Source organism: Manduca sexta, chromosome 9 (assembly GCF_014839805.1).
Source record: "Manduca sexta isolate Smith_Timp_Sample1 chromosome 9, JHU_Msex_v1.0, whole genome shotgun sequence".
Lineage (NCBI taxonomy): Eukaryota > Metazoa > Arthropoda > Insecta > Lepidoptera > Sphingidae > Manduca > Manduca sexta.
Window position 1 is genome coordinate 7626344 of NC_051123.1, and position 10602 is coordinate 7636945.

General features: G+C 33.6%; 1 protein-coding gene across 1 annotated transcript in view; it reads right to left on the bottom strand.

The window, feature by feature from the left end:
* Window positions 1–10602, bottom strand: part of LOC115453721 (flotillin-2) — a 357821-nt gene that overhangs the window by 240532 nt on the left and 106687 nt on the right. The gene's annotated exons all lie outside the window — the stretch shown is intronic.

Sequence of the window (10602 nt, forward strand, 5' to 3'; positions counted from 1 at the left end):
CTGCAGATACATAGTTTATTGTAAAATTATCTACCTCTTGTATGTAATGGTAGGTATTTGTACGGTTTGTTTATCCTATTCCAAAGAATTTTACGTCCGATTGTTACCATTTCCCGTTTTGTTTATTTTTTTGTGTTTAGTAATTATAAAGAATCGCTAATGTTTCGCAATTGATGGATGTTGTGTCCGCCTTAAACAGTGTTACTTGTTCATGATATATTTTTTTTGTTATAAACTCATTGTTATATACAAATTATTGTAACAAATACTGACTGTCTTACAAATAAATAATTAAGACCTTCACTGAGCCAGGGAGATGGTCCACTTCGTTGCTCTTTGCCTCTATGGTTCCTATATTTTATTATAAATAGCTCCGATTTCCTCTTATAGGACAAAAAACCAATAATACAACGATCTATAGCCATTCGAAAATGTGTAAAAATAATAATGGATTCTTAGCATTATAATAAACTTACAACTTAATAAAATATTGCTTAACGTAAATAAAAAAAGATACTTATGTTCTCATAATAAATCTAGAAACTGGATATCATTTATTAATACTCAATTGTGTGAATTGCAAAAAAATATTATATTATAATTTACGCTAATGCAACATATCTCAATATCCTATCATAAAAAAGAAAAAATTCACTGCGTATAAAATTATATGGAAAAGCGCACATATTTTATTATAAACCGATTGCATTTATTATATTATTTGAAAATATTCTACCTAATAACTGCCTCGGTGGCATGGTTGTAATGCTTGCGCAGTACGACCGCTCTGAGGTTTCGAGCTTGAATCCCGGGTGGGGCAAATGGATATGAAGTTCTTCTGCTCATTATTAGCCCGGAGACTGAAATTTGTGCCTATATAGTGATAGGCTTACCCCTATCAAATCATGTGACACAACACACACGAAAAGTTGGCGCCCTTATTGTACTCTGCCTCCCCTTTTGAAGATAAACGCGTGAGGTGTGTACGTTTTGTTTGTAATTTTATTCTAATAATATTATTTTTAATATTTCATTTTTCATTGACCTCTTTTCAGTAAACGAACAATAATCACATTGACCTAACCAGCGGCCGATAAGATTAACTAAAATAAAGTCAATATTACTCATGGGTTGTTTTATTGCATTAATAGAGCCAAGGCTACGTTACGACATTCGTAGACATCTCACCATCGCAATCTAGACACGATAAATAACTTTAAGGACATCAAGTTATATAGTATAATATCAGCCCTGTATTATATACTGTCCCACTGCTGGACAAGGGTCTCCTCTACTACTGAGATGGATTAGGCCTTAGTCCACCACGCTGGCCTAAAGCGGATTGGTAGACTTCACACACCGTCAAAATTCCTACAGAGAACTTTTCAGGTATGCAGGTTACATCACGATGTTTTCCTTCACCGTTAAAGCAAGCGATAAAAGTCAGAGGCGTGTGGCCTTGGATTTGAACCTGCGGATATTCGTCCAACCAACTAGGCTATCGCCGCTTAAGTTATATAGTAATGTAAAGCAATATGTCAGACCATCTTTTATTTTCGTTTTATGATTAGATTAAATGTATTAGATGTTCTGTTAAAAAAATGTGAACCAGAGACCAATGGAGACATTATTTTTATTTTAACCCAAATGAACCTTACTTTATAAGTATAATTTCAAAACTATTTTGCGGATTTTATCGCGGTATTCTGAGTCTTGGGAACGTCGAGAAAATTATAATATAAAAACGCGATAAAATTAATTACAATTTTATTTCAATGTCTCACATTCGCGTAAACATAAGAAATAATTATAATGTCAAAACATAGTTTCGAGCAACAAACCACGTTGTGCTCTAATCATTAGATTTCTACGAATATATAGAACTGAGTTTGTACCAACTGAGCCTAAAACGCGACCGAGGCACGCCATCTACTATTAGATTATATATATTGGGCTAGATTGTAAATAAAAGTTTCACTGGATTTAAAACGTGCGCGTCTCGCCATAAACCTTAAAAGTTTAGTGTATACGAGTATATCACTTACTTAATATTTAAAAACAAACAAACATCACGTCTATGTTCTAGAAGGGATAGGACAAGTGCAACAAGTGCATCGACTTTCCGCCGGGTTTATTCCGTCCCATGATATGATAGGGCCGAGCCCATAGACCTTACTTCACCAACCATCAGATACAGTGGGGTCGCTTTGCTGTGGCCACACAAAAACTCCAGGTTAGGTCTTTCACGCGTGATATACCGCAATCAACACCTACCTACCTACCTTTATTTATTTTATTTTAAACCATTCATATAATTTTATCATTCAAATAAATCTACACCAAAGCATTTAGTTTCATGTTCTTTCAATATATTGATACCGTACCCAAAAACTGTAGAAAAATTACAAACCAACCATATAACGTCGTGGATAATTAACCACCATCATAATGACTGCATAGAAATAATGTTGGTTTTTGTTTCATTTGCGTCAATTTACAAAAATAAACGGCAAAAAGTTTGGTTTTGCCCGTTTGGAATTTGGATGTCTCATTAATGGCATAATGTCGGTGGTTGACCGCATTATTATTAACGCATTAAGAATTATCATCAATAGACAACAGATGGAACAGAATGGAAAAATCATGCAATAACTTTTTCTGTAACGTTAATACTAATTTTAGACTAGGCAGTTCTTGCAGGAATATATAGCGCCTGAACTTCCAGATGCGTTTACACTGACAATAATATTTCAATAATTCTATACACATACGACTTCCCGCAAGTTCTGCTTCAGAATTTACAGAAGGCAGCATGCCGTGATTGCTTACTCAATAAAATTTCTTTTTTTTTACTGCTTTAAATGACGAGACGAGCTTGTCGTTCGACTGATGGTAAGCAATACGACCGCCCATAAACAGTAGAAACACCATCCAACACCTTGAATTAAAAAGTATTGTTTGGTATTCCACTGCGCTCGCCATCCTGACATAAAATGTTAAGTCTCATTATGTCTAGTAGTTACACTGGCTACAATGTCCTTCAAACTGGAACACAACAGTGACTACACACTGTTGCTTGGCGGCTGAAATAGACATTGTGGTGGTCCCTACCCAGACGGACCCACACATATAAGAGACCTACCGCCAGTCAAGCTTGCGGAAGTCCCCTCCTTGAAGTGGCAACGCCTCATAATAGACATATTTGTTTACAGCATAAACGGGCCGGCTCGACTGGGGTACACTCAAACTGAAAACAAACCTGAACTTACGGCTTGCTTTGCGATTCGTATGTTGAGAGGGATTATTAGAGGCCCAAAACCCTCGCAGTACACCTCCGCAAGACTTCTTAAAATAATTACTAGCAAATATTTCCATGATTTTAATCTAATCTAACTAGTAACATAAATGTGGAAGTTTGTGAAAATGTTTTAAAGTTTAAATGTTTGTTACAACCAAACGCAACAGCTACACGGATTTGGACGAAATTAGGCACACGGATAGACCATATCCTGGGTCTTAACCCAGGATATGGAGATGATGATGATGGATGGATTAAGAAATATATGTCTTAACATATATTTCTTTATCCCGATAGTTTGCTCACATGGAAAATTATAGGATTATGTTATAAAGATGACGCTGACGTCATACTGATGGTGCCAATCAGTATGACGTCAGCGTAAATCGCCACAGAAAGGCTTTTTACATAATGGAAGCCGCGAGCAACACCTCCTATTAGACATATTACATGTAGCAGAAAAGGTAAGGCTAACATTAGACAGACGAAAAAAGGCAAATCCATGCTGTAACCAAGTATATTCTGCCGATTCCATATGTTATAGAAAGAAGGAAAAATTTAAACAGATACAACACAAAAAGAATAACATAAATAATAAATAAAAAAAAAATAAAGAAGAAGAAAAAAGATAAACTTAATAACTTGGGTGTCTGGTAATTTATGGCTCAGTATTTTACTAGGATAAGTTTAACCCCACGCTGAGGACACAAATATTCAACTGGTCACCTTGATGATAAAAGATCATTACTGCCATAAAATAACGTTTGCGGCACAGAGGTTTCCTTTTCTATTCTTTTTATTTTCTAAAATACTCCTAGCATCTCGATTTTTTATTTGAATGTACACTTAACAGTAATTATAATAGACTACAATTTGTAATAAGACTAGTTTATGTGATTAATGATAAGCCTTTTATTTGCAGTTTTGATTAAAAAAAATACTGAACAATAAAAATAAAACAAATAATAATTTATGGGCAATACGTATACCGTTGCCTCGTTGTTAGGTCATTGTTTATTCTAGAATGTCTTAATGTCAATTCTGTCACAGTCACACCAATCAATTGTCTGTCAACTGATAAGCGTTTTTAAGAGCGACTTTAATAAGCATGTAATAAAATCTATATCTATTAATAAATTTTTGACAACCCAGACAATACAATATTTTACACAAGAGGAAATCTTACCGCATGATTAGAAGAAGAAAATCTGTACTATTATATAAAGCTTTAAAGTTTGTTTGTTTAAACGGCAGTTACTAGTGGTTCCACGTGAAAAATTATAATTTTAATGTTGAATAGCCCGTTCATCGACGAAGGCAGTAGCAGGAAGGAAGTTAGAGGTAGGCAGAGGCGCAACTGATGCACTCACTTTCCGCCGTTTTGTATTCTATACCATGGTATGTCATGACATGTAATGGTGCGAGCCAATCGCCATATCGGGCACAAATTCCAAACTCCAGGCTGATACTCAGTAGAAAACGCATTATCACTTTGCCCGACCCAGGAATCGAACCCGAGACCTCAGCACTGCAGTCGTACCGTAATACAACTTCGCCACCGAGGCACTTTTTTTTCGTTTGATATTGATACTTTCACAACGCATACATGACAACAGTTTTTAACACAAAATTACTTTATATAATTGACATTTTATATGCCATTAGTATTTTACATTAAACATTTATTTTGTGCGTACAAATGTTAAAGTATACAGGTACATACGTATTATAATAGTGACCTTGGCTATTTTCGTCACTAACAAAACTAAAGATAAGTATAATTATATCGTCTTTATTTTTAAAGTTTTTTACATTTTTATACATAACGATAAGTATTATAGTTAGCATGTTAAGTGGCACAAATTTGTGCTCGATTCACCAATATGAGTACAAATTTGTGAACAAATTGAAGATGCGTATTTTTATTTATTTATTTTATTTTTATTTTAGTACGACAGCTCATGTATGTATGTATTTTCTTTTATTACTTTTAATGACAAGACGCTTGCCGTTCGCCTAATGGTAAATGATACGACCGCCCATAAACAGTAGAAATGCCATCCAATACCTTGAATTACAAAGTATTGTTTGGAATTCCACTGCGCTCGCGATCCTGAGACATAAGATGTTAAGTCTCATTATGTCCAGTAGTTACACTGGCTACAATGTCCTTCAACCGGAACACAACAGTGACAACACACTGCTGTTTGGCGGCTTAGTTTATTGTCATTTGAAATAAAAACGTACTTAGACCTTGTTTGTCTAAAATTTGAAATGGTTTGTAATAAGTCGTCACGGGAACATCGACATTAGAATTATCCTATTTTTAGTGTTATGTTTTAGTTCTTCGTAATCCAGTAATTTTAATTAAATTAATGTGCACAAATCCTTAAATGTTATATCAAAATAAACTCCTTGAGATTTTAATGAATAATAGATTATATCTAAATAAACCTAAGGATGGTTTTCGTCAACCCTTTACAGCAGTGGTCGACAAAACGCGGCCCGAAGGTTCTGTTTGTGGCCCGTTATTGTATTTTAATAAGGCTTAAACATCAAAATAAATGTATTAAATTAAAAGTAAGCGCATCTAAAGCAGGGTTGCTAGGTTTAATGTTATACGTATGGCAAGCCTTTAGTTAATTCTGCCATCTTGTGGCCCTTGCCTACCAAAAGGTTGCCGACCTCTACAGAATTAAAGCACAAAAATAAATTGAAAATCACGAACTACGATTTGTAATCATAACTTAAAATATGGTGCCAGGAATAACCACTGTCGCAGTTCAATTTCCTCGGAAAGCTACAGTTTACATTAAATGACATAACTGTTTTCATATTTTGTTCGTACAAAATCTTTTTTTTTTCAGTCATCTACAGTCAACCACATGTCAAAAAGCTGAAATGTACAGCTAGACAGATAAGCTGAAAACATTTGAACTTAAAATCGCCATAACACTTTTGTGTTCTCATCAACAACTCTTTCTTTCCTCACAGAAATAATAGGGATTAACATTACTTGACATAAAGAAAAAAAAAATTTCCATTAAACTTAACATGTACAGGCGATTTGAAATTTTGGAGTTGTTCTTATACTTATGTTGCTGATTGTACTAATATTGTTTTATATATATAATTATTCCTTTATGGTTTACGTAAGGAACTAAATTAAAATTCAAGCCGCCCTATACTAAAATACGACTAACGAAACGTCGCGTCAACTGAAGTCCTAGAGAAACTCGTTTTTCATTTTTTATAGAAATAGCAAACAGATAAATAAAAAACACTATCCTTCCTAATACCATTTATTATATTAATCGTTAGACAGAACTTATGAGACTTCCTTAAATTTTTTATTGTCTATAACTTAGGTATATTATACAAATCAATTTTTTTGTCTTCGTACATTTTATCCAGTATAATATTTCACCTTTAAATTACGACACTCGCACCCAAGTTCCTGCATCAATAATATTTTTAATCAAAAATATTACAGTGTTTCTAGTAATTCCCGCTCTACATTACATTGAAACACGCTCAAAATTTTAAATCGTATTCCTGGTTAAGATATGCATATAATATATATGCATGTGCATATTGTGTTTACGCAACCAAAACTAACCGTTTCTAAGATTGCGCATTTTTTTTCGTAGCAGATTCGACATTAGAACAAATAGCAATTTAATTATCTGAATAGCACAACACGTATGAAACAAAAACACATTGAATTATGAGCAAGGGTTTCATACCTATTAGATATTAATTATTATTTGTCGGAGCATAAAAGAGTTGTTTAATCACAGTAATTCGCGAACGTTGTAGGTACACAATTTTTCTTTAAGTTAATGTGTAAGATGAAAAAATTGCTCATGTTTTGTGTATGTCATGTATCGTCATGGGTTTTTTTCTATCTCAGCAGAAATGAATTACTCTATAATTAATATCGAATAAAGCGGTACTGGGTTTTTCTGCGCAATATCAGTCCGGGTTCTGAAATATGTATGGCGATAGATTCGACCCTGTCACATCATGAGACGCAACACTCTTGGTGAAAAGTGGGTGCACTTGTCGCACCTTACCCGCCCCTTCGGGAACTAAGATGCGTATTTGCTTTTAAATATTGAATATGGTAGGTGGGCTTCGCTAAGCAGTTTAATTTGATGCCATAATTTCTAATTAGTTAAATTGTTACATAAACGGAACTAGGTACTCATTTCGTTTTCATAGATGACTTAATTGAAAATGAGTGTATAAAACAAGCTTGGCTTTAGTTGGTTGGCGGTTCATACACCTAATTCTAAGACTGAATAAATATACAAGACAAAAATATCATTAGCTTTTTTTTGAAATGTGCAATAATATCACCAGCTATATTTACAGATCATTTATTTTAAAACATTATGTAATATTAATGACTACTAAAGTTAAATGTCCACGTTTTTATATCCGCGTCAAAATGTTAAAAACTTATACTATATCTGTATATTTACATAGAGTCAATCCCCTCTGATATCTTTTTATTTCTATATGAAGGCGACATTTAAAAATGTTATTGTTATATTGACATTTACATAGTTGTATTCCCGTTCTGTATTGGGAAATCTATGGTAATAGAACTACAAGACTTATTTCTCATCGTATTTGATCGACCTAAGTTTTAAGACTACTGCAAAGATATTGTTAAATCTTTCACTAAGCTACATTTTCACTCAACACTACATATAGTGGAGCCTCGAACAGAATCTAGTCATAATATATAAACACACACGTTCGTAAGACATACGTACAAAACACATTCGCGCGCTTAAGCACTCAACAAATCCTATTTCTTCTATTCCAAAATTGTTTGAGGAAGTAATTGCGTGAATAATGCTCTTTTTAATACATAACATATAGAAGTTAAGTAGGTAACCCGTTATTTGGGCCCTGATTCTGTATGATTATCTGATTTAGCGGCGATAGCCTAGTTGGCAGTAGAACTAACTGCCGACACGAATGTCTGCAGGTTCAACCCCAAGAACACGGCTGACTTTTCTACAGTTATGTGAGTATTCTTTGTGAACTGTCGCTTGCTATAACGGCTGAGGAAAACATCGTGGGAAAATTTGCATACCTAAGAAATTCTCTATAAGAATTTTGAGGGTACGTGACGTCTGCCAACCCGCACTAGGCCAGCGAAGTAGACTGAGGCTTGATCCCTCTCACTAGTAGAGGAGGCCCGTGGCCAGCAGTGGGACCGTATATTATACAAGGCTAATATCTTTATATTATTATTATTGTAACAAATAAAATTAATAAAGTTAAATCTTACCAGTCATAAAAAACCGCGTATTGTGTTGGTTACCATCGTTGTGATTAAACAACCATACAAAGTTTGTTAAAATTAAAATCATACATTGTTTTATATAACTTTATATGCCAATTATAAAAACTAAATTATAAAACAAAGTCTCCAAAAGCTGTCTGTCTATATGTGATCGATTTTCTCAAAAATTACTGAACAGATTTTTGTACGGATTCTACCACAAGAATACAATTCTTGAGTAAGGTTTTCGTTAATAATACATTACAGTTTTATGTAAATTTACTGAAATATAACGGTTACTGTTTAAGAGGTCGCGTGGTTGTGTTGTGATTTAAAAACTTTGTCATACAAACGCGAGCAAAGTCGCAGACACAGCTAGTAAAACCTAAACAATAAAATTATTATTATTCAGACATTAAATCACTCAGTTCTATAAACAAACCATGTTTTCTATTATTAACAACGTATCCTGGTGATACTAAAACAAATAAGTATAAAATTATAATATAAAAACCATTTACATATATTATATTGTCTCATTTTTTCTGAATACGAATGATGTTATTAAATGCATTTGTTAATAATTCTAGAAACACATCTAAGACGGTTGCCAGGACTTTCCATGCATGCTTAACATTTAGAAGTCAATAGCCTCACCGCATTAATTGCATAATATACTCATAAATCTCTCGATTAAGTAATGTATACAATTCAAAAAATATTTTTTTAACATAGACCAACAGAAAAATCTTGACTACAGTCCCTCACTAACGCCCGGTCTTTGGATTCGGAATACCGAAATTTTATACTCACGTTATCTTTATGCTGTATGCAAGGAATAACGAAGGCAGGAGGTTTCGAAATTTAACCGTCAAAGAGTAAATAAAAAATTTGTATGGAGCCAAAAAAGACTTTCGGGCAGACAAAGCCGCGTCAACTTATTAACTAAAAGCATTATTGTATTTATTATAACAAATAAAATTAATTAACTTTCTACTTGACCAACATTATTTATCCATACATATATATAGTTAATGATTCGTTGTAGAACTGCGCTAAAGTTTCCTTTGCATGAGGATGATCAAGCTCGAGCGAAACTCTACAGTTACACAAAAGGATATGAATAGGCAGCTTCGCTAATGCATTTCATACATATAAATGTCTTTAAATGCTTAGTTAAAATCAAATTTTAAGATCATCTACCGAACAAAGTAATAAAAAATGTAGCCGCGCATATTTTATCTTAAATATTTACAGACAAAAACATTCATCGCAGAAATATTTTTTTGTCATTCATAATGACCGGACGAGGAAAAACATTTTACTGCGAACAAATCTCTAAATATAACATATTACTTATAATAAAAACATTATAATCTTCATAATGACTTTCTTGCATCAAAATCTTATATTTTTTTTTTAATTCATGGATGTCCCCGCCAGGATAATTTACAAAATTGAAAAAAAATTATCCCCGTTATTTAAAGTCTGAAACGCAACTTTCATCAAGTATTGCAGTATGGGATTCGTAGACACTAGACAATGACTATTACTTATCTTTATTAAGATACCCCTTTTGATACAAAACAAGTGAAAAACATATACAAGTGACAAATATTTAAATATGTAGCCTACGTCTTTTTTTAGGGTTTAAACTTACACAGTACAAAATTCCATCAAATCAGTTATGTCGTTTAGCAGTAGAGGCATACGGCGGCTTTACTTACTTATTCATTGGCAGTAACTTTTTAGTATGTATTTATAATTATGGAATGGAATAAATAGAACAGACTATATCAGAATGATCACAGCGATACACAAAAAGCCACAGTTTTTGCAGTGTCGTACCAACATGTATGGAAAAGAATGAGGAAACGAAGGAATGCAGTCACCGAAAAATGACCCTAGTGTACCTGATGGTAAACAAAGTTGGGTGTAGATAGAAGTTCGACTGACGAGGTATGATAACCTCTCACCAGCCGACACAGTTATGCCGACCTTT